The following is a 24076-nucleotide window of genomic DNA, read 5'->3' as shown; positions in this document are numbered from 1 at the left end:
AGCACCTCAGTCTGCTCGAGCCTCCTATTGTTAAGCAGAGGTGTAGAGCCTCTCACTACAGAGCACCACAGCCTTTCTCTGATCATGTTCATGTCTGAAGTCAGGCAGGCGGCAGGGCAGGCAAAACAGGAACCCAGCTCAGCCGGTGTCTCCAGGAGCCCAGGCTTTGTGATCCATCCCCTGGAGTGGGGAGAGACCTCAAACAAGCTGCCGAGTGAGTTAGCTGATGCAACGCACTGTTACAGTGTGTGAAATGCCACTGCCTTTGAGATGAGCAAAGCAAAACTTGGGCAAACAAAAAATGATTTCTTTCCAACAAATAGATGGTGTTTAAATCTGATAAGGAACAAGCGAACCTGTAGTTCTTCCTGGTTAGTACTGGCTCAGGTCCAGAAAAAGGTTTAGAGTGTGTTTCTGGAAGTTGTATAAAAGAAGGCTTTCTTTAGAGCCACCTTTGAGAGTTAGGGTTGGAGTAAGGAAGGGGTGGGAAGCAGATACACAAGCTTGGGGATGGGGTTCTGAGGACTGGCAGGGCTGGAAGGGCCCGGGGCAGCGAGGACCAGGCGGCATTGCCATCTGGCTGGGGTTTCATGTGCTTTGGAAAGTAAGCTGGTGTTCTGAAGGCAAGGCAAGAAGGTACCCAGTGCCAGGGAACAGAGTAAATGAGAACTTGTCTCTAGGCCACGAATTCTGGAATTTCCCATAATTAACATTCCAGCTGAACATTCAAAAGGCCCAGGCCTCTGGTAGGCCAATAAATTAAAATAGGATAAAGTATTTAGAGTCTAGTTATGAGGGTAATGGTCTGGGAAACCATTGCGTTTGTCATCCGTGAATTGTGACTCAGTGTTTGCATCTGTCAAGTGGCAATAGATTTAGAAATTTCAAAAACATTAATGCTGATGGGGATCTTAGGGTTAATCTACTCCAAGTCCTTTATTTTAGAGAAAAGGATCCTGAAGCCAGAGAGGTGAAGCTTATTACTGTAATAACATTAATATTAATAACATTAATAGTATTGACTGTGCTGAATGCCCTAGTGTAGAAATTCATTTATCAATACAAATTCTTCCTGAAAAGTTACTGGTACTATCCCTACATTACAGATAAGTAAACTGAGACTCTTTGCTACCCCATGGACTATAGCCCACCAGGCTCCTCCATCCATGGAATTTTCTAGGCAAGAGTACTGAAGTGGGTTGCCATTTCCTTCTCCAGGGGATCTTCCCAACCCAGGGATTGAACCCAGGTCTCCTGCATTTTGGGCAGATGCTTTACCGTCTGAGCCATCAGGGAATCCCTAAACTGAGACTTACAGAGGTTGAGCATCTTGTCAGGGTCATATGGCTAGCAGTGGGCTTAAGATCAAGTCTAGTGGATTCTAGATTCCAAGATCTTAGAAAAGTATTTCATAGCTGCTTATGTAGAAAACGTTTCTTTTTCATATCTCAAGAGTCTGGAGAGGGTCAGAAAGGTGAGATGGAAGAGAGATAATGGTGCTTTTTTAAACAACTTATGCTGCTTTGTCTGACAATAATGATAACTGAGGAAAAGTGCTGATTATGTGTTGGATACTATATTAAGTTGTTTACCGGAATTACACCAATCATTGAATCTCACCCCTCTGAGATAAGTGATGTTATTATTGCTATTTTGTGGATTAGTAACCTGAGGTGCAGAGTTGAGTCAAGGTCACCGAGGTAGTAAATGAGAGAGTCAGAATTTGAAGCACAGTCCTAACCTCTGTGAGTGCATATGTCTGCTGCTGCTGCTAAGTCGCTTCAGTCGTGTCTGACTCTGTGCGACCCCATAGATGGCAGCCTACCAGGCTCCCCGTCCCTGGGATTCTCCAGGCAAGAACACTGGAGTGGGTTACCATTTCCTTCTCCAATGCATGGAAGTGAAAAGTGAAAGTGAAGTTGCTCGGTCGTATCCAACTCCTAGCAACCTCGTGGACTGCAGCCTACCAGGCTCCTCCGCCCATGGGATTTTCCAGGTAAGAGTACTGGAGTGGGTTGCCAGTGCCTTCTCCGGCATATGTCTGACACGTCTGCTATTGATATTTGCTTCCACAAAAATACCATATCATGGCGATTTATGTTTATTATGATGATCATTAAAGACAGATTAAAATATAATCACATCTTTGTTGGAAGATGCAGTCTTTGTTCTCAAGTGTTTTGGAGATGGGTGGTTCATCTAGCCTCCAGATAACATTTCTGTATTAATATCTAAAATCCTGAGCATTCACCCACAAGGATCTATTTGCTTAGGTTAAAAGGATTGACCCAGCTACAGTTCACCCTTGTCCTGCCCCTTTCTTTTCAGAACTGGAAGGAAAACCTGTCCTGCTATTAGTCCCAGACTTCTCCTCAGTTTGAATGGTTGTATTAGACGACATCTTGCAGATGGGACAAGCATGAGGTTTTGTGACATTGGCATCCATTGGGGTTGAAAGGTATAGAATGAAATTACTTAAAATAGAAGTTCTTTTCCAAATGATTTCATGTCTAAGATCCAAATTATTCATTTGAGAAATTAACCAGTTTAGATTGCAGAAGTTATTGTAGGTTTTTTTTTTTTCTTTCTCTTTTGCCTCTAAAGGATAATTTGAAGGAATTGGCTTTTATATTAAGAAGATAAAACATGAGTTGACAAAATTGCCATATCATCTTACTGCCCAATGGAAGAGCTGTTAGAAAAAGGGTTGTCTGATAAGTCTTAGATCCCAAGGTGCTTGAGGGCAGGAGCTATATGCTAACATATATGCTATTCTCTTTTTCTGTTTAATGCAGAACCTTGCACAACTGGACACCATACAGTTTCCTGTTAGATGATATGTGGGAGTTGGTTTAAAAAGCAAAAGCCCCAGCTAGAGCATTGCCCTCCTCCTGGGCCTTTGTGTTGGCTGTCTGCCTACATCTGGTCCTGGGCTGGATGGTCATTCCCAAAGGACACAGATATGGGTGGACTGGGTTAGTAAAGCTGGTAACATGATGATGTGTTTTCTGGCTTCCGAGTGTCATGTGCATTTTATTGCTCCTGTCTGAAAGCAGTGCCCTGCTTCTAGAATGAGGCCCACTGAGTCATACCAGAGCTCTCAGCTTTTCCTCTTATATGGTAATACCTATATCTGAGCATGGAATTGGTCCCAGGTGTGTCTATCCATGGTCTCTGCTGCTGCTGCTGCTGCTGCATCGCTTCAGTCGTGTCCGACTCTGTGCGACCCCATAGATGGCAGCCCACCAGGCTTCCCATCCCTGGGATTGATTCTCCAGGCAAGAACACTGGAGTGGGTTGCCGTTTCCTTCTCCAACGCATGAAATTGAAAAGTCAAAGTGAAGTTGCTCAGTCGTGTCCGACTCTAGCGACCCCATGGACTGCAGCCTACCAGGCTCCTCCGTTCATGGGATTTTCTAGGCAAAAGTACTGGAGTGGGGTGCCACTGCCTTCTCCAATCCATGGTCTCTAGGCCCATGAATAACCCCATTCTTTTGTTTATTTACTCATTCAGTTTTTCTACCTATCCTCAGCTTTGTAAAAAAAAAAATCACTCCACTCTTTATTAGCAACCTATGTCCCTTATTTTTTTTTTTTCACTTTGTTTTTACATTTTCTAAGGGGAAGTATTGTGTTAAAAGTGTTGTAGCTATGATTTATTGTCTTCTGTGTATCTGGATCTATGCTTGGGACTTTACATGAAAAATTATTTGTAAGCAATTTAAACAAGATGAAGAGACAGAGGAATACTCAGCAGATAAAGGAACAGGATAAATGCCCACCAAACCAAACAAAAGAGGAAGAGATAGGGAATCTACCTGATAAAGAATTCCAAATAATGATAGTGAAATTGATCCAAAATCTTGAAACTAAAATGGAATCACAGATAAATAGCCTGGAGACAAGGATTGAGAAGATGCAAGAAAGGTTTAACAAGGACCTAGAAGAAATAAAAAAGAGTCAATATATAATGAATAATGCAATAAATGAAATTAAAAACACTCTGGAGGCAACAAATAGTAGAATAACAGAGGCAGAAGATAGGATTAGTGAATTAGAAGATAGAATGGTAGAAATAAATGAATCAGAGAGGATAAAAGAAAAACGAATTAAAAGAAATGAGGACAATCTCAGAGACCTCCAGGACAATATTAAACGCTACAACATTCGAATCATAGGGGTTCCAGAAGAAGAAGACAAAAAGAAAGACCATGAGAAAATACTTGAGGAGATAATAGTTGAAAACTTCCCTAAAATGGGGAAGGAAATAATCACCCAAGTCCAAGAAACCCAGAGAGTCCCAAACAGGATAAACCCAAGGCGAAACACCCCAAGACACATATTAATCAAATTAACAAAGATCAAACACAAAGAACAAATATTAAAAGCAGCAAGGGAAAAACAACAAATAACACACAAGGGAATTCCCATAAGGATAACAGCTGATCTTTCAATAGAAACTCTTCAAGCCAGGAGGGAATGGCAAGACATACTTAAAATGATGAAAGAAAATAACCTACAGCCCAGATTATTGTACCCAGCAAGGATCTCATTCAAGTATGAAGGAGAAATCAAAAGCTTTTCAGACAAGCAAAAGCTGAGAGAATTCTGCACCACCAAACCAGCTCTCCAACAAATACTAAAGGATATTCTCTAGACAGGAAACACAAAAACGGTGTATAAACTCGAACCCAAAACAATAAAGTAAATGGCAACGGGATCATACTTATCAGTAATTACCTTAAATGTAAATGGGTTGAATGCCCCAACCAAAAGACAAAGACTGGCTGAATGGATACAAAAACAAGACCCCTACATATGTTGTCTACAAGAGACCCACCTCAAAACAGGGGACACATACAGACTGAAAGTGAAGGGCTGGAAAAAGATTTTCCATGCAAATAGGGACCAAAAGAAAGCAGGAGTAGCAATACTCATATCAGATAAAATAGACTTTAAAACAAAGGCTGTGAAAAGAGACAAAGAAGGTCACTACATAATGATCAAAGGATCAATCCAAGAAGAAGATATAACAATTATAAATATATATGCACCCAACACGGGAGCACCACAGTATGTAAGACAAATGCTAACAAGTATGAAAGGAGAAATTAACAATAACACAATAATAGTGGGAGACTTTAATACCCCACTCACCTATGGATAGATCAACTAAACAGAAAATTAACAAGGAAACACAAACTTTAAACGATACAATAGACCAGTTAGACCTAATTGATATCTATAGGACATTTCATCCCAAAACAATGAATTTCACCTTTTTCTCAAGCGCACATGGAACCTTCTCCAGGATAGATCACATCCTGGGCCATAAAGCTAGCCTTGGTAAATTCAAAAAATAGAAATCATTCCAAGCATCTTTTCTGACCACAATGCAGTAAGATTAGATCTCAATTACAGGAGAAAAACTATTAAAAATTCCAACATATGGAGGCTGAACAACACGCTGCTGAATAACCAACAAATCACAGAAGAAATCAAAAAAGAAATCAAAATTTGCATAGAAACGAATGAAAATGAAAACACAACAACCCAAAACCTGTGGGACACGGTAAAAGCAGTCCTAAGGGGAAAGTTCATAGCAATACAGGCACACCTCAAGAAACAAGAAAAAAGTCAAATAAATAACCTAACTCTACACCTAAAGCAACTAGAAAAGGAAGAAATGAAGAACCCCAGGGTTAGTAGAAGGAAAGAAATCTTAAAAATTAGAGCAGAAATAAATGCAAAAGAAACAAAAGAGACCATAGCAAAAATCAACAAAACCAAAAGCTGGTTCTTTGAAAGGATAAATAAAATTGACAAACCATTAGCCAGACTCATCAAGAAACAAAGGGAGAAAAATCAAATCAACAAAATTAGAAATGAAAATGGAGAGATCACAACAGACAACACAGAAATACAAAGGATCATAAGAGACTACTATCAACAATTATATGCCAATAAAATGGACAACGTGGAAGAAATGGACAAATTCTTAGAAAAGTACAACTTTCCAAAACTGGACCAGGAAGAAATAGAAAATCTTAACAGACCCATCACAAGCATGGAAATTGAAACTGTAATCAAAAATCTTCCAGCAAACAAAAGCCCAGGTCCAGACGGCTTCACAGCTGAATTCTACCAAAAATTTAGAGAAGAGCTAACACCTATCCTGCTCAAACTCTTCCAGAAAATTGCAGAGGAAGGTAAACTTCCAAACTCATTCTATGAGGCCACCATCACCCTAATACCAAAACCTGACAAAGATCCCACAAAAAAAGAAAACTACAGGCCAATATCACTGATGAACATAGATGCAAAAATCCTTAACAAAATTCTAGCAATCAGAATCCAACAACACATTAAAAAGATCATACACCATGACCAAGTGGGCTTTATCCCAGGGATGCAAGGATTCTTCAATATCCGCAAATCAATCAATGTAATACACCACATTAACAAATTGAAAAATAAAAACCATATGATTATCTCAATAGATGCAGAGAAAGCCTTTGACAAAATTCAACATCCATTTATGATAAAAACTCTCCAGAAAGCAGGAATAGAAGGAACATACCTCAACATAATAAAAGCTATATATGACAAACCCACAGCAAACATTATCCTCAATGGTGAAAAATTGAAAGCATTTCCTCTAAAGTCAGGAACAAGACAAGGGTGCCCACTTTCACCATTACTATTCAACATAGTTTTGGAAGTTTTGGCCACAGCAATCAGAGCAGAAAAAGAAATAAAAGGAATCCAAATTGGAAAAGAAGAAGTAAAACTCTCACTATTTGCAGATGACATGATCCTCTACATAGAAAACCCTAAAGACTCCACCAGAAAATTACTAGAACTAATCAATGACTATAGTAAAGTTGCAGGATATAAAATCAACACACAGAAATCCCTTGCATTCCTATACACTAATAATGAGAAAACAGAAAGAGAAATTAAGGAAACAATTCCATTCACCATTGCAACGGAAAGAATAAAATACTTAGGAATATATCTACCTAAAGAAACTAAAGACCTATATATAGAAAACTATAAAACACTGGTGAAAGAAATCAAAGAGGACACTAATAGATGGAGAAATATACCATGTTCATGGATTGGAAGAATCAATATAGTGAAAATGAGTATACTACCCAAAGCAATTTATAGATTCAATGCAATCCCTATCAAGCTACCAACAGTATTCTTCACAGAGCTAGAACAAATAATTTCACAATTTGTATGGAAATACAAAAAACCTCGAATAGCCAAAGCGATCTTGAGAAAGAAGAATGGAACTGGAGGAATCAACCTACCTGACTTCAGGCTCTACTACAAAGCCACAGTTATCAAGACAGTATGGTACTGGCACAAAGACAGAAATATTGATCAATGGAACAAAATAGAAAGCCCAGAGATAAATCCACGCACATATGGACACCTTATCTTTGACAAAGGAGGCAAGAATATACAATGGATTAAAGACAATCTCTTTAACAAGTGGTGCTGGGAAATCTGGTCAACCACTTGTAAAAGAATGAAACTAGAACACTTTCTAACACCATACACAAAAATAAACTCAAAATGGATTAAAGATCTAAACGTAAGACCAGAAACTATAAAACTCCTAGAGGAGAACATAGGCAAAACACTCTCCGACATACATCACAGCAGGATCCTCTATGACCCACCTCCCAGAATATTGGAAATAAAAGCAAAAATAAACAAATGGGACCTAATTAACCTTAAAAGCTTCTGCACATCAAAGGAAACTATTAGCAAGGTGAAAAGACAGCCTTCAGAATGGGAGAAAATAATAGCAAATGAAGCAACTGACAAACAACTAATCTCAAAAATATACAAGCAACTCCTACAGCTCAACTCCAGAAAAATAAACGACCCAATCAAAAAATGGGCCAAAGAACTAAATAGACATTTCTCCAAAGAAGACATACAGATGGCTAACAAACACATGAAAAGATGCTCAACATCACTCATTATCAGAGAAATGCAAATCAAAACCACTATGAGGTACCATTTCACACCAGTCAGAATGGCTGCGATCCAAAAGTCTACAAATAATAAATGCTGGAGAGGGTGTGGAGAAAAGGGAACCCTCTTACACTGTTGGTGGGAATGCAAACTAGTACAGCCACTATGGAGAACAGTGTGGAGATTCCTTAAAAAACTGGAAATAGAACTGCCTTATGACCCAGCAATCCCACTGCTGGGCATACACTGAGGAAACCAGAAGGAAAGAGACACGTGTACTCCAATGTTCATCGCAGCACTGTTTATAATAGCCAAGACGTGGAAGCAACCTAGATGTCCATCAGCAGATGAATGGATAAGAAAGCTGTGGTACATATACACAATGGAGTATTACTCAGCCATTAAAAAGAATACATTTGAATCAGTTCTAATGAGGTGGATGAAACTGGAGCCTATTATACAGAGTGAAGTAAGCCAGAAGGAAAAACATAAATACAGTATACTAACGCATATATATGGAATTTAGAAAGATGGTAACAATAACCCGGTGTACGAGACAGCAAAAGAGACACTGATGTATAGAACAGTCTTATGGACTCTGTGGGAGAGGGAGAGGGTGGGAAGATGTGGGAGAATGGCAATGAAACATGTAAAATATCATGTAGGAAACGAGTTGCCAGTCCAGGTTCGATGCATGATGCTGGATGCTTGGGGCTGGTGCACTGGGACGGCCCAGAGGGATGGTATGGGGAGGGAGGAGGGAGGAGGGTTCGGGATGGGGAACACATGTATACCTGTGGCGGATTCATTTTGATATTTGGCAAAACTAATACAATTATGTAAAGTTTAAAAATAAAATAAAATTGGAAGAATAAAAAAAAAAAAAAAAAAAAAAAGAAAAATTATTTGTAAGAATTGTCATCACTGAACTTATTCTATGTCAGGTCCTGTGCTAAGTGCTTTACAGACTTCATTTAATCTTTATAACAAGCTTATAAGTACTATTATTAAATCTATTTTCTAAATAAGAAGATGGAGGATCTGAAGTTAACTAACTCGCTCAAAGTTATCCGGAGAAGGCAATGGCACCCCACTCCAGTCCTCTGCTCACTTTCTTCCTACAGACAACTCAGAGGACATGTCACTGATGGACCTCAGCTTCTGGATTCCTTTATATGAAACCAAAAGAGATCATAGATAACTCACTGCAAAATTCTCTTGCAAAATTTAGAGTATCATGAAGACACATGTGAAGTTTTCTGGCTGCATCTACTATCTTTAACATTTTATTATCAAATTAATTTTCTGAATTTGACCTTGAGAGATAATGATGGGAAAATCCGGCTCTTCTGAAGTGAAGGAGGTAGGAAAGATTTCATACACATCTTTTAGGTTATGAGTTTATGGGATTGTGGCAAAGTATCCTATGTGTTCACAAATCCCACATCTTCATCTTTCAGCCACACACCTATGCATTCCAAGCCTGCTGTGCAGTTGTGGTGTGCATGCATTCTCAGTCACTCAGTTATGTCCAGTTCTTTGCAAGCCCATGAACTGCAGCTTGTCAGGCTCCTCGCTCATGGGATTTCCCAGCCAAGAATACTGGAGTGGGTTGCCATTTCCTTCTCCAGGGGATCTTCCTGACCCAGGAATGGAAGCCGAGTCTCTGCACTGGCAGGTGGACTCTGCAGAGTCACCTGGGAAGACAGTCAGGTGGCGTCAGGTCACCGAGTTCTGGCCATCGATGTTGGCAGAAGTGACGTGTGCTGTTTCTAGGCTGACCCGTAAAATCACCCTACACACCCTCAGTGGTTTCTCATTTTCTGGCTGAGTGGAAAGGATGCTGAGAGTTTAGAAGAGGGTGGAACCAGAGGATGGAAAAAGTCTGAGTCTCCCAAAGATTATGCGGAGCAAACCCTCCCTCACCAACCTGCACTGGCCTGTGAAGTGAGTGAGAACCAAAATTGTATTGTGCAAAGCCTCTGAGATTTGGGGAATGCCTGTTACAGGACTTGGTTTACTCCAACTAACACGGAGGTACAGTGAATAGAGCATAAGAATTAGAGAATTCTGGGTTCCGCACAAACTTTTCCACTTACCAGCTGTGTGACCTTGCGTAAATTACTTAACCTCTCAGAGTTTCAACTTCATTTGTAAAATGGGAATATAATAACACTTACCTCATAGGATTGTGGGAGAATGCTATGAAAACATATGTGTATAGTGTCTGTTACATAGCAGGTGTAGCAGGATTACAAATTTACTCACACAATCCAATTGTACAAAGAAAGTGTAATTTCTTTATTTCTCTATAACTGACTGAATTTTTTTCAAGAACCTTCAGCCCTGGGGTAAGCAGAGAAACAAATGTGAACTTTAAATGAGCCAATTAACAATATGTCAATCTCCTTTGGTTTAAAATGATCTCTTTCAGGTAAATGCTCAGGTTTTCAAATCTTCCTCCTCAAGCTGGGAGATGGGGGAGTCTCCTCTGTTGCCATAGCAATGGGGTGTGGTCCCGGCGGTCTTCATGCAGGCCCTTGGCTGCTCTTTGAGTCTTCACCGACCTCATTGGATCTTGTCTTTAGCCTGTATTGTTAGTGCTTGCTAGGCTGGCATCAGCTGTTAGAAACCTGAGATTCTTTTTTTTTTTTTTTGACTTTACAATATTGTATTGGTTTTGCCATACATCAACATGCATCCACCACGGGTGTACATGTGTTCCCCATCCTGAAAAAAAAAAAAAAGAAAATATAATTCACATACCATAAAATTCATCATTTTAAAGCATACAATTCACTGGTAGTTAGTATACTGAAAATGTATGACCATCATCATTTGTCTAATTCTAGAACTTTTTTATTACTGAAAAAATAAACTGTATATCATTAAAAAAAAAAAGAAACCTGAGATTCTTCTCTTTTAGCTTGGTATTGGCCCTAGGGCCTCTCTTTTGACCCAGCTGGTGCTGTAGCCCGCCAAGGTCTGGCTGTGACTCCCCCCTTGCTCACTGGCCTGGCTACCCTTGCTTGCAGGGCCGTTTTGCTCTACCCTGAGGACTCCTCTGGTGAACTAACTGCCCCATAGGTCAGTCACTTTCAGTTCCTTCTCTAGAGCATCCAGGAACTTTTGAACACTTTCTATATAAGGAGGGAAACTCCAGGAAACATAACTCAGTCCCTCTCAAAGCTTAACCATGATTTTGCCCTGCTATGGCCATCATATGCTGGCATGGGGTGGGGGCCATACTCTGCAAGACAATCCCTCCCGGGAGATTCAGACAAGGGCCTCTTTGCTTTTGGTATTTGTGACTGACAGACTCTAGGGTGACCTCCTATGACTCCCTCTTCCTGGTTTTCATGCCCTTGTATAACCTCCTCTTCTTGCATGTGGGTGGGCAGCCCTGTGACTGTATTTCATTATATAAAACTTCATCTTGCTGGTAGATCATTCTACAGGCTTTTCTTGCTGACTTGATGAAATGGCCATGGCCATGTTGATAATGGCAGGGAATTATAGATGAACTCTAGGAATTGTGGGTGAATTCTAGAATCTGATGGGCTGGAGGGACTATAAGGGTCAATAAGAAGCAAGAATCCTGAGTGAATTCCTCCTTAGAAAGTCTTCAGATGAGAACACAGCTTTGTGACATCTTGATTACAGCCCTGTGAGATGCTTAAGGAAAGACCCTGTGGGATAATAAATGCACGTGATTTAAGCTGCTAAGTTTGTAGTAACTTGTGCAGCAGTGACTAACTGTGAAGAACTTTGGCTCAGAGAAACTGTTCACAGCATGCGTGACTCATCATTTATCCTCTCCCTTTGTCCCCTTCTGCTTCCCACAACCCACAGGGGGATAGAAGGACAGATTTTAATTTTCCTTTTCACTCTGGTGGGAGGACCCCTCCTTCTCCCCCTCTCCCCAACACACAGCATTGCTTCCTCCTGCCTGAAGTGACATTCATTTTTCTCTACATCCTTTGTGATCAAGATACAGAGTGGCTGCTATGAAACATAGTTTAGAAGAAGAGGTAAAAGGTATACAGGGGATTGATATCTTAAAAATATTATCCTCGTGACATAGATCATTATATATAGTTACCTCATCTTTAGACGCAGTTGATATGAACCTCGTTGTTTTCCAGGTCAGAAAGTTACTCAAACCATCTTTCACCCTAATTTTCTCTTGAGTTTTTCCCTATCTCAAACTTCTCTTGGCATGAAAGAGGCTGTCAAAGCTGGGTGACCACCCACTGATATAAATATGGCTTGCTATAAATGCTCAGAGAGTCTGGTTTCCCATGGGAATGCATCTGTTGGAAAGATCATCAGGATAAGCAACTTTCTAGTTTGGGTTCATGGGCCACAGTCACGGGGTATTAGAGCTGAAGAACTATAAAGTCCAAACATTCTCATTTTATAGAAAAAGGAAACTGAGGCCCAGGAAAGTGAAATGACTTGCAAAACCCCACCATGTTGGTTATTCCAAAGCTGGAATCAGAATATGAGCGTTCCTATAAGCAGTCTATGCACCAGTTAAGATATCATGCACAACTACAGATACATGTGCGGTGGGAAATTCTTTATGAAGCAACTTTTGTCAGAGTGGATTATTTTTTTAGGTCCACTTTCTCAAGACCTCTTCTTTTTGCAAGAATTAAGTTTTTATCCTTTTTTGTTAGTAAAAGAAATCTTCCCAGGAAAAGTCAAAGAAGAGCTGCTTTCCTCTGAGCCGCTAAATGGTGATAACAGCTGTAGGAATTCGTCCCCTCACACTCCAGGGAGTGAGCCATGGGGCATTTACAAATTTTGGGTTCCAGTGGGGTTGTCTAGACCTGGGCAGTCTGCTAACCTTGGCCGGAGATAGAATTTTTAAACTGTGCTTTTATGTAGAGTCTCTTCTTTCTCTCTCTTTTTTCCTCTTAAGAAGGGGAGCTAGACTTTATTTTTTCTTTTTAGCCTTGAGTTTCTGACAAAGCCCTGGAAATATGAATACAGCCTTTGTGAAAATGAGTGAGAATCTTCTTTTAAAACAATTCTTTTATCATTTTTATTCGTTTTGCAGAGATTCTTTTCACTCATAGAACTAGAAAACAGTTTGGGTCATAGAGAATAACCTTTTGAAAGCATGTTGTTATTTTATTCTTAATTCTCCTAAGAGACCACCCTGCAGACGAGTAGCTTGAGACATTGCAAAGGCTGCTTTGTTTTATCCTTTCCGGGTCCTAACAACAGTGGGTTTATGACATCAGCGTGGTGCCACTTTCTGGTTTTATGTGAGATGGTGTGGTGTGGGCATAAGACCTCTGGTTGTGGAGTCAGACAGACCAGGGTTCAGAGCTCTGGGAACTGAGGTGACTTATTTTGCTACTCCAGTGTAAAGTGAAGGAGGAATAATAATGCTTAGCTCATGTGTGTGTGCTCAGCTGCTTCAGTCGTGTCCCACTGTTTTGCGACCCCATGGACCGTAACCCACCAGGCTCCTCTGCCCATGGAATTTTCCAGACAAGAATACTGGGGTGCCATTTCCTCCTCCAGGGGATCTTCCCGACCCGGGGATGGAACCCGAGTCTCCTGTGTCTCCTGCATTGCAGACAGATTCAGTATTCTTGCCTGGAGAATTCCATGGGCAGAGGAGCCTGGCGGGCTACATTCCATGGGGTCTCAGAGTCAGACACCACGACTGGGTGACTAACACTTTCACTTTTCTTTATCACTGAGCTATAGCGGAATAGAAATGTTAGGAACATTAAGTGAAGATAAGAACTACAGCACACCTGACACAGGGCCCGGCACATGGTCCGCACTGTCATAGGTGCGGGACACCTTATCAGAATTCCAGTGCATATCTGATTGTTCATATTCCCAGCTGGACTAAAGAGTCCATCAAAGAAGGAACTGTGTCTGTCTTGTTCATCATTATAATCCCAACATCCATCTTAGTGCTTAATACATAGTAGGTACTCAGAATGTATTTACGTGAATAAATGAATGAGTGAGAACTGATAACTCTTGTTAGTGGTCTCTTGAGCTTGTGCCATACCCCAGCTGACCACATAGATCAGCTGAGTCCTCTCAGCCACACCCTGTCCCATACACACACGCAGATGTGGGCACCAGCTACTTCCAGGCTTCCTACCTGGGACAGATTTAGTTCACATTCAGAAATCTGAAGAGCCTTTCCTTCAGAATCTGGCGTTGACTGGAGCTTACAGAAAATTATAACAGCTTGAGGTTTAAGAACAAAATCCAAAGAAGAGCTAGAGAGAACAAATGTTAAAATAATTTTGTTAGAAAAACAAAATTTCCTATAACTTAGTTCTCAAAATTCAAAACCTAATGTGAACCCCTCATGAGTTCAATAATTTCCAAGGAAACTGAGGCTTTTAATGTTCCTGTTCCATTATAGATAATTTCCTTCTCATAGGAGGCCTCTAACAGCACTAGAGATAGAAATAAAAATAGTCCAAGGAGAGAGAGTGGGAGAAATAAAAAAGGAACATAAGATGGAGGCGAGATAGATCCCCAGGAGAAGGAGAGTTTTGTAAACAAGCTCTCTCTGAATGATGATTGGATTCATCCTTGTATCACTAAGGCCCGGCACAGAGAGTAGACATGTGAGCTGATCAGCACAGATTCTTGAGCCAAAGGGGGTCTGAGGGGTGAAGTGATGGAGGATTAGACTTAAAGCTAGAGCAGGAGAGACCACAATGGGCCAGTGTCTACTGCCTGGGCCAAGGAACAGAAGGAGGAAGACAGATGCTTGGAAGAAAAAAAGACAAGACGTTGGAGTGAGAGGCTATTCTCCTTTTACTTCTTACTCTTTTGGTTTCTTTATTTAAGAAAAGCAACAAGGGAGAACTATCAAGAGCAGAAGATCCTAGAAGGAGTTGAAGGCGGAAGTGGGAGATAAAAATAAATTCCCTGTTCTACTTTCACTCTGATGATATTAACACTTGAGTCTAATTCTCCACTGCCTCCTCCTCTTCCTATTTATCTATGTTCCCCTTTGTCTCTCTCACTAGACTACAAGCAACTTGAAGGCAGAAAATGTTTTTCTTCCTCTTTGTGCTCACCTGGGGAGTGCCTGGCTCATTTGTTGCTTGATGAATTGAGTTGGCAAGAATAGTTGATGATAGCTGTGAGTGGGTGCATCCATATAAGGAAACTCCATTATTCAGTATAATGGGTCAGTCAACCCTTTCCCCTCCCCTGGTTGCATTTGGGATATAAGGAAAGGAAAACTGTAAACTAAAGGGGGAAATTTTTGCACTTCCACAGTGATGAAAGACACCACTGGAGTAATTTAATCAAAACAAGATACTATAGCATGTCGCCTCTGCTCTTATGGTTGTTAAAGGGAAAACATACCTCTGAGTGAGACAAAGGGCACTCAGGAGTGTGCACTAGTTTTTGTCCATAATCTACTAGTTCTTATCTCAGACTGAGTTACCCTATGGATAGAAGGTAATCCAATGTCTTCTAGTTGTAAAGTCCTATCTATTATAGCCCATTTAATGTTAGAAACAGGTAATGTCACACCCAGGGATATGGTTAAAATATTTTAAAAACAGAATCACTAGGAGATGAGTGGAAGGATATGGAGAGGGAAAGAAAAGCAGGACAAGAGGACAGAAACAGAGGCATGAAAAAGACCAGGCAGTGGAGAATAATTGAGCTGCATTGCTCCTAACTGTGATGTATGTGACAGATTAAACCTACACTTCTGCATCTAAGGTGGGAAGATGTGGTTTCAGGTAAGTTGCAAGTTGGTCTTTTGAGTGATAGGGAAAGTGTAATCACATAATTCTATGCGAGATCAAGTTCTTAGCCTTTTTCAAAATATAGAGTCCCCTTTAATAATCTGGATCTTGAAAGTTCTCATTAAAAGAAAAAAGTTGTAAAAGAAAAAAAGTGTGTATGGTGATGGATGTTAACAGGACTTATTGTGGTGACCATTTTCAATATATACAAATATCAATCATTTTATTATACACTTGGAACTAATATAATGCTATGTCCATTATAGCTCAATTAAAAAACATCTGATGAAATATAGATCTTTTTCCAGAAAAAAACACAGACATCCACAATTTTACCTGCAATTTTGGAGGTTCACAGACTCCTGCAGTCCATTCACTAACTCTGTGGCAAGGTGCCTTCTGGCCAATATAGTCTCAGTGTCCCTTACATCTTATTCAAGGTTCCAGCTTTCAGTTGCCATTTACCCCAGAGCAAATGAGACCCAAGTGGTCCCGGTCTCTGAGTAGGGGGTTATCTGGTGTCTCTGCTCTGTATTTTTGGTGCAGAACACCTGGCCTTCCAGAAATAGGAACTGCTATTAATAACAAAGGTTTGGCTGAGGCAATCTGAAATGGTTTTCTCTCAAAGCTCTATGGGCGACGAGTGGAAGAAGCACTCCAAACACTGTTGGGTTACAGGAGTCTGTCAAGGGATATGTGGAGATTAGTGGTGAAGGGACGGGAAGGAGGACATGCACAGAGCACTGCTACTGTGTCCTGTCACACATCTGTTTTCGAGCTGTGATGTGCTTCAGACTAGAACAGGTAAGTATAGCAAAGGCTCAGGAATGGCAAACAGAATTCATCTTCCTTTGCAGTTCCTATAGACTATGTGTGAGCTGGTTACATGGAGTCCCTCAGTGAATCACTCCTCTGAATAGTCATACCATTGTGAAATCTTCCCTTGAATCAAGGCTGCTCCTCTGATATGCTTTAACCAGATACAGAGGAACCAGGAAGAGAAGAACTGAGGTTTTCCAGCTGATGGCCCAGCTGAACTGCCCCCAGAAAGCCAGCACCAGCTGTCAGCATGAGTCATCATAAACATTCTAGCTAGTTAAGCTTTCAGATAACGCAACCCAAGCATCGTTACATAGGGTAGAAGAAACATCTAGCTGGGCCTAGTCAGCCCCCAGAACAGTAAGAAACAAAAGAAATAGTTGTTATTTTAAGTCACTTAGCTTTTAGGTGATTTGTTATTCAGCTGGGCTTCCCGGGTGGCTGCCTGCCAATTCAGGAGATGTAAGAAATGCAGATTCGATGCCTGGGTTGGGAAGATCCCTTGGAAGAGGGCATGGCAACCCACTCCTGTATTCTTGCCTGGAGAATCCCACGGACAGAGGAGCCTGGTTCATGGGTCACAAAGAGCTGGACACAACTGAAGCGACTTAACACACACGCACACATGCATTATACAGCTAAGGTAAGTCAGACAGGTTGCTATTCTCAGAATACTGTGTTAAGATGTATTTTTAGGTCATATCCAGACTTGGTTGGAGAGATTCCATGACTGATTGCCAATTTCTCATTGCAGCAGGAAGAGAGAGTGGAATCCTGTGTAAAAAAAGAGACTGGAATTATAAAATTGCAACTTATATTATCTCCGTAGAGCTCAGAAGGAACACTTGGCAACTTTTTGTGAGAAAGTTGTGACTTAGAATAAAAACAAATAAAAACTTGGCTTTTCATTAGCTCTGAGATTTTCTGTATTCTGAAATTTGGCTTTGCTAATTTCTGAAGAACTTTAAAGCAGGACAACAGACAGAAACTCAGTGAAAGGGTCATGCCTTGTAAGGCCTGAAGGATTATCACCAGGATTCACTCTTCTCTCTTTGCTACCTATTATCTCTCCCTCTAAGGTCAGGGATGTAAATAGGATGGAGGGTCCTTGGAACGGTTAGCATTCTTGCAGATTGTACTGGCCAAAGTCCAGTGTAATACGGAGGTGCTGAAAATGTACAAACCTCACTTGCTCACTCACTAATTCATTTTAATTTGTCTACAGTTTTATGGTATGTATCTTTTTCTCTATGCCAAATATCTTTGCAGGGACTGCAAAGAAGTAAACAAGATATAAGTTTTAAGTCGTGGCCCCTATCTTCAAGGAGCTCATGTTAAAGCAATCTGGACATTACAACAGAATAAGAACAATATAACCACAATAGAGGCTCCTGTTAGAAGAGTAAGCACTGTGTACCACTGTATCTCATATAATCTTCTAAAATTTTTTAAATTAATTTTAATTTTTTATAACAGCTTTAAGATTAATTCACATATCACATATCAATTCCTTTAAAGTGCATAATTCAGTGCTTTTAATATACTTATATAATTATATACTCATCATCACTATCTAATTCCAGAATATTTTGATCACCCCAAATAGAAGCACCTACCTATCAGCAATGACTCCCTATTCCTCTTACCCCTCTCACCCTAGTAACCACTACTTTACTGAACTTTGTGGATTTGCCCATCTGGAACATGTCAAACAAATAATTCAGTATGTGGCCTTTTGTGTCTGTATTATTTCATTTAACATCTTTTCAAGATTCATCCATGTTGTAGCATCTTTCTTTCTATTGCCAAATGATACTCCATTGTATGGATATGCCATATTTGGCTTCTTCATCAGCTGATGGACATGTATGCTGCTCTCGCTTGTTGACTATTATGAATAATGCTGCTATGACCATTGGCACAGGTTATTGTATGGAAATATATTTTTTATTCTAATGGATATTTATATAAAAGTTAAATTGTTGAGTCATGTGGTAACTATGCTTAATTTTTTAAAGAACTGCCCAACTATAACTGCCTGTCTTTTATTTTAGCCATCCTGGTGGATGTGAAGGGGCATCTCATTGTGGTTTTTACTTGTATTTCCTTCATAATTAATGATGTTAAGCATCGTATGCTTAATGGCCATCTGTGTGTTTCTTTGCAGAAAGAAACATATTTAAATCCTCTATCTTTAAATTGGGTTATTTTTTATTGTCCTTTTACTGTTCAGTTTTATGAGTTCTTTATATATTCTTTACAAATTCCTTATGAGGTATATGATCTGCAAATATTTTCTCCTATTCTGTGGTTGTGTTCTCCCTTTGACAGTGTCCTTTGAAGCTAGCTGAAAATTCTTTAATTTTGATGTCATCCAATTCATATACTTCTTCTTTTATCTCATGCTTTTGATGTCATTGAGAAATCATTTCCTAATGCAAGTCCATGAAGATTTCGTCCTATGTTTTCTTCTAAGAGTTTTATAGTTTACCTCTTATACTGAGGTCTAAATTCCATTTTGAGTTAATTTTTATATACGATGTGAGGTAAGGGTTCAACTTCATTTTTTTGCAAGTGGATATTCAGTTGTTTCAGGACCATTTGTTGAAAGGCTATTTTTTGCTGTTGAATAGTCTTGGCATCCTTGTAGAAAATCAATTGACCATAAAAAATGTAAGGATTTATTTCTGGACTCGCAGTTCAATTCCATTGACCTATATGTCTTATGTCAGTCATTTAATCTTTATAACAGCTATATGAGAAAGGTAGTACTAAAGCCTCAGACTCTGAGCACTTTGCTTTCTTCAATATCTTGTAATTAATATGCCGCAAATCAAAGACTGGCTTTCCCTGGTGGCTCAGTGGTAAAGAAACCACCTGCCAATGCAGGGTTCGATCCCTGGGTTGGGAAGATCCCCTGGAGGAGAAAATGGCCACCCACTAGGGTATTCTTGCCTGGAAACTCCCATGGACAGAGGAGCCTGGCAGGCTATAGTACGTGTGTGCATACTAGTTGCTCAGTTGTGTCTGACTCTTTGAGACCCGTGGACTGCATGCCTCCAGGCTCCTCTGCCCATGGGATTCTCCAGTCAAGAATACTGGAGTGATTTGTCGTGCCCTCCTCCAGGGGACCTTCCCAAACTAGGGATCGAACCCATGTCTCCTGCATTGCAGGCAGTTTCTTTACTGAGACGATCCCTTGGAAAAGGGATAGGCTATAGCACATGGCATCACAAAAGAGTTGGACACGACTTAGCAACTAAATAACAACAACAACAACAAAATAGACTGGAAAAGTAAGTTGAGGGTAGATCATGAAGGGTCTTGGCTGCATTGCCAAGGAGTTTGGGTTTTCTCTTGGAAGCAACTGGGAAATAATGGTAGGTTTTATATAGGGAAGTTCGGTATTTATGTAACTGGCAGCTCAGAGCAGGATGGATTAGAGTAGGAGGAAACAGAGGCAGAAAAACCAGATTTAGAGTTCTTGTGAGTGAGACGATGATAAAAGCAGGGATGGAGAGAAGAGGGAAGTTATCTAGGATGCTTGATTGACAGGACCAGTGATTGATTTGGAGTGGGGGAGAGGAGTGTGGGAAGAAGGGAAAGGAAAAGAAGAGATAGAAATGAGAGGAGAGGGAAGAGAAGAGAAAAAGAAAGAAAAGAAGCAAAGATTTTTGAAGGTCTAAGCCTTGTTAATCTATTTCTATTTTCAGGTGAGAAAATATATTCAGAGAAATTTTAAAAATTGTTCAGTCCCAGATCTGCTGGTCAGTGGCTGAGATGGGTTTCAAATTCAGTCCTTTTTGACTCCCGAATCCTGTCTTTCCTCCTCACCACACTGTCAAGGATAAAAGTTCAGATTTTTGGAAGAGGTGGGAGGATGAGTACTGAGACCATCTATAAATAAAAAGAGAGAAAAGAGATGGCTTTAATAGCAAAGAGCAGAGATTCATTTGGGGACACATGATGTTTGAGGTTGCTGTGTGACACCAGGGTGGCACAGGCACAGATGACCTACATGTGATTAGACATATGAAACCAAAGCTCAGGAGAGGCACCGGGCTTAAGAGCCCATCCTAGGACTCACTTCCTACTTCTGAAATTTTGGGTGATGCTATGGGAAGCAGCTGAGATTGTCCAAGGAACCAGTAGGAGTGTGAAGAGAAGAAAGACAAGGGAGGAAATGGTCTAGCGTATCAAAGATGAGAGATGACGGAGCCTGGGCATGTTCCTTGGTGGCATGAGTCCTTGGGCACACCTGGCTTGTACCCACAGAAATGTGGCTTCCAGGCCTCAGAGAGGCTTGAAAGACAGCAGTGAGGGGCCCTTTCTTTCCTGCAATGAGCACTCAATAAATGAGCATTATTATTACTGTTGTTGTTATTACTTTGGTTATGATTATACACAGAGCAAAACTCAGCAACTATTTTTCAAGAGTGTACTTCATACAGTCCTCTTCAGAGGCAGGACTATGGGATAAAATAATTTCCTGTCCCTCCTGAGTCCAGGGCTCCATAATTCTCTCTACTATTGACTAGTGAATAAGAACTATCTTGAAATTTGATGCCTGGCACAGAAGCTATCATTATACTTCCAAATTTTATTGAGGAAATATTTGAATCCAAACAGAGACTTTCATTTTGTTGACTTTAAAGAAAGCTTCATTCATATTCACCCAACAAATATTCATTTAGCACTTGCTCATATAAACAATCCTATGATAAGTGCTATGGTAAAGCCCTGTAAATACAAAATCTCTGTCCTTGGGCAGTTTGTAATCTGGGTAAGGGAAAGGATGAACATACCTGCAAATGGAGTGGGTAACTAACCAAAGTCAGCAAAGCTATTTATGGTTAAATTGTAGACAATACAAATTACAGAAGGAGGGAGGGGAAAGAGAGAGAGAGAAAGAGAGACAGAGACAGAGGCAGAGAGACAGACACTGCAGAAACAAGCATGAAGCTGGCCTTGAGATTGGTTAGGATTTGGCTAGTCAGAGTCGAGGCAAGTCCAGGAGGGAGAAAAGGGAGATCTCGGTAGAAAAGAGGAAGGAAAGACAGTTGAAGTGTGTGCCTATGAAAGCAAGAGCGAGGTGGCCCTAGGGAAGCAGGGCACTGTAGAGGTGCAGCCTTGGGGGCAAACGTGTCCTCAGCTGCCCACTTGGACTAGGTTCATCCTTTCATACGGGTGCCATCTTCTCCTCTGTAGAAAGTATTATTTATGGCACCTTGTTCTCATTCCAACCTTTAGAGATGTCTATTTTGGAAGAAACATAGTTACCAGTTTCTCCCAACTATTGAAGAAACCCATTCACTGCCACATACACGGGTCTTTGCAGTTTTGTATATTATCCAGAAATGTACTTTTTACCATTATTGGAATGTCTCCCTTTCACTCCCTTTCCTAAAGACATGAAGCCTGCTCAGGGTGCTGCCTTGTTAGGAAGCAGAGGCAAGTGGTTCTGAGGACAATTGATGTTGAGAGGCTGACTTTTTCTCCCCACAGCTTCTGATTCCTCTCACTAGTGCTTTGTGTATGTTCTGTTTACTGGGGATGTAAAGTCCCATAGAGGGGCCTGGGGCCTACTCTGTGCCTTGTGTAGCTCCTGGATGGCCAAAGATGGGGCTGAGGGAAAGGTTTCTTAAATACCAAGCAACACTTGGAGGATTTATACACAAATGAGTCAGAAATATGGAGATTAAATTTTCGCTGAGATGCACATGAATTAAGGAGAAAACTGTTTGAGGCAATTGAAAAAGAAATGCCACAAAACTTAAAGCATATGGAAAATAATACAAGATGTTGGAGAAATCTCAAAACGGATGGGGTTTGGCCTAACTAGTCCTTGGAGCCCCTCCTCTTTTCACAAAAACCTCATCATTTCAAGAAATTAACATGACCTTAGAGACCAGCTGAAAAGGGTCCATCTCTCCAGGTTTGACTGGCTCATCCCCAGTCTAATTGTTCAGATTTTAATTTTTCTTTTTTTTTTTTTTACCTTGTTCTGCGGTTCATGTCTAAATACTCGAAGATGTTTATATTGCATACATTCAGCTTTAATTGGCCCTTAAAAGAAGGTGTTGATTAGAATCTGCTCAACATCAACAGCTAGCTCACACAACATTCTGTAATTACTGTTTATTAATTTAGTTCAAGTGGCATAGTTGAAAGCCCTGTTCAGATGGGAGAAGTAAATTGTCACTGGTATTGAATATGTAAATGATGTGCATTGTAAATTTCCATAAAGAAATGTTTAAAGTTAAATGCTGTGCATATAAACCCTTCTGGTTTTATCTAACCTGGCCCTTGGAGTTGAATCAGGTTTTTACACAGGAAGCAGAAGGCTCTAGAACCTGGTGGAGGTCCCCTGGGTGGGCCATTGCCTCAAGGTGGTACATCTCACCTTGAGTTTGTAAAATGAGATTTTGTAATCAAGTTTTGTTGTGTGTGTTCCCTTTTTCATGAAACAAGGCAACGCTAATGCACTCTCTTTATCCTTCTTCATAAAGCCCTTCCATGGAGTCCCCAGCAGATTTTCTAAGGCTGTTTAGCAATCCAGCAAATTCCCCTGCTTCCCCAAGGAAGCTTCTAGATGCTGTCAGGTGGCATGCTGAAAACAACAGCAACTGAAGACAGCTTTTCTTTAGCAAATAGCTGAAATAAATTCCTATGGATGTGTGTGTGTGTGTGTATGTGTGTCTGTGTGTGTGTATTTGTGTTTTCTTCCCCCAGAATACCAAAAAAGATGGTAGAAACTGGGGCAAATTCTAAAGTCAGGATTGTTTCCTTGGGCCCAAATTTATCTCTGGGAGCTGTATTAAAGGCTCTGTGCAATTCTTCCCAGAACAGAGAGCATTTAATCTGGTTGGAATAAGTTTACGATATCAAAGATAGTCTTAGAGTCTTTCTGTAATAAGGTTGAATTAAGTGAAAATTTCCTTCAAGCATAAAGATGTAACCAAAACACTTTGCTTTCTTTCTGTACTAATGGTGCTTTGGGCAAATTACTTAACCTATCTGTTCCTTGGATTCCTTAGCTGTAAAATGGAGAAGATAATAGTACCTACTTCACAGAGTGCATGCAAAGATTAAATGAGATAATGCCCCTTAAGTGCTTAAAACAGGGCCTGTCCATAATGTAGGGACAATAAATGTTAACTATTATTTGTCCCTGTAAAAGTATTTACATGGTTACAACTGGACCCCCAAATGCTTTTATACATTTGTTAAGAGATTCCTTTTCTAGAAATTTCTGATTGTTTTGGGAGAGTCTGAAATTTACAACTAATCAGAAAAGATGGTTTTAAAAAATTAGAGAAGAAAATCAAAGGGTTTTGTAATCATGAAAATTCAATTATAATTTTTTTTTTCCTAAAGGTTGAAAAGAGTAGTTGAGGCAAAAATTACATCTGGCTCTTCTGTCACCAAAGCCCACACATGCCCATTTGGGGGGCTTTCTGGCTTTGTACAAGGTTTTCAGCCCAGATGTTGGATGTTTT

The 24076-nt window shown here is 40.3% G+C and overlaps 2 long non-coding RNA genes across 3 annotated transcripts in view; one reads left to right on the top strand and one right to left on the bottom strand.

Moving 5' to 3' along the window:
* Positions 1-10272: 10272 nt before the first annotated feature.
* Positions 10273-24076, bottom strand: part of LOC133244350 (uncharacterized) — a 31217-nt gene continuing 17413 nt past the window's right edge. Inside the window, exons 2-4 of one of the 2 annotated variants that reach the window (XR_009735370.1) lie at positions 16095-17351; positions 14135-14255; positions 10273-10725 (exon numbers count right to left, since the gene is read on the bottom strand). This is a non-coding gene — a long non-coding RNA (uncharacterized LOC133244350). Of the gene's footprint in view, positions 10726-14134; positions 17352-24076 lie in introns of both variants that reach the window. The other variant, XR_009735369.1, reaches the window with a different exon arrangement.
* The window catches only part of LOC133244351 (uncharacterized), a 55244-nt gene continuing 48312 nt past the window's right edge, over positions 17145-24076 (top strand). The window contains exon 1 of the long non-coding RNA XR_009735371.1: positions 17145-17220. This is a non-coding gene — a long non-coding RNA (uncharacterized LOC133244351). The remainder of the gene's footprint in view (positions 17221-24076) is intronic.

The sequence above is a fragment of the Bos javanicus genome, chromosome 3 (assembly GCF_032452875.1).
Source record: "Bos javanicus breed banteng chromosome 3, ARS-OSU_banteng_1.0, whole genome shotgun sequence".
Lineage (NCBI taxonomy): Eukaryota > Metazoa > Chordata > Mammalia > Artiodactyla > Bovidae > Bos > Bos javanicus.
Note: the sequence above shows the minus strand (reverse complement) of the source record. Positions and strands in the feature narration are given on the sequence as shown.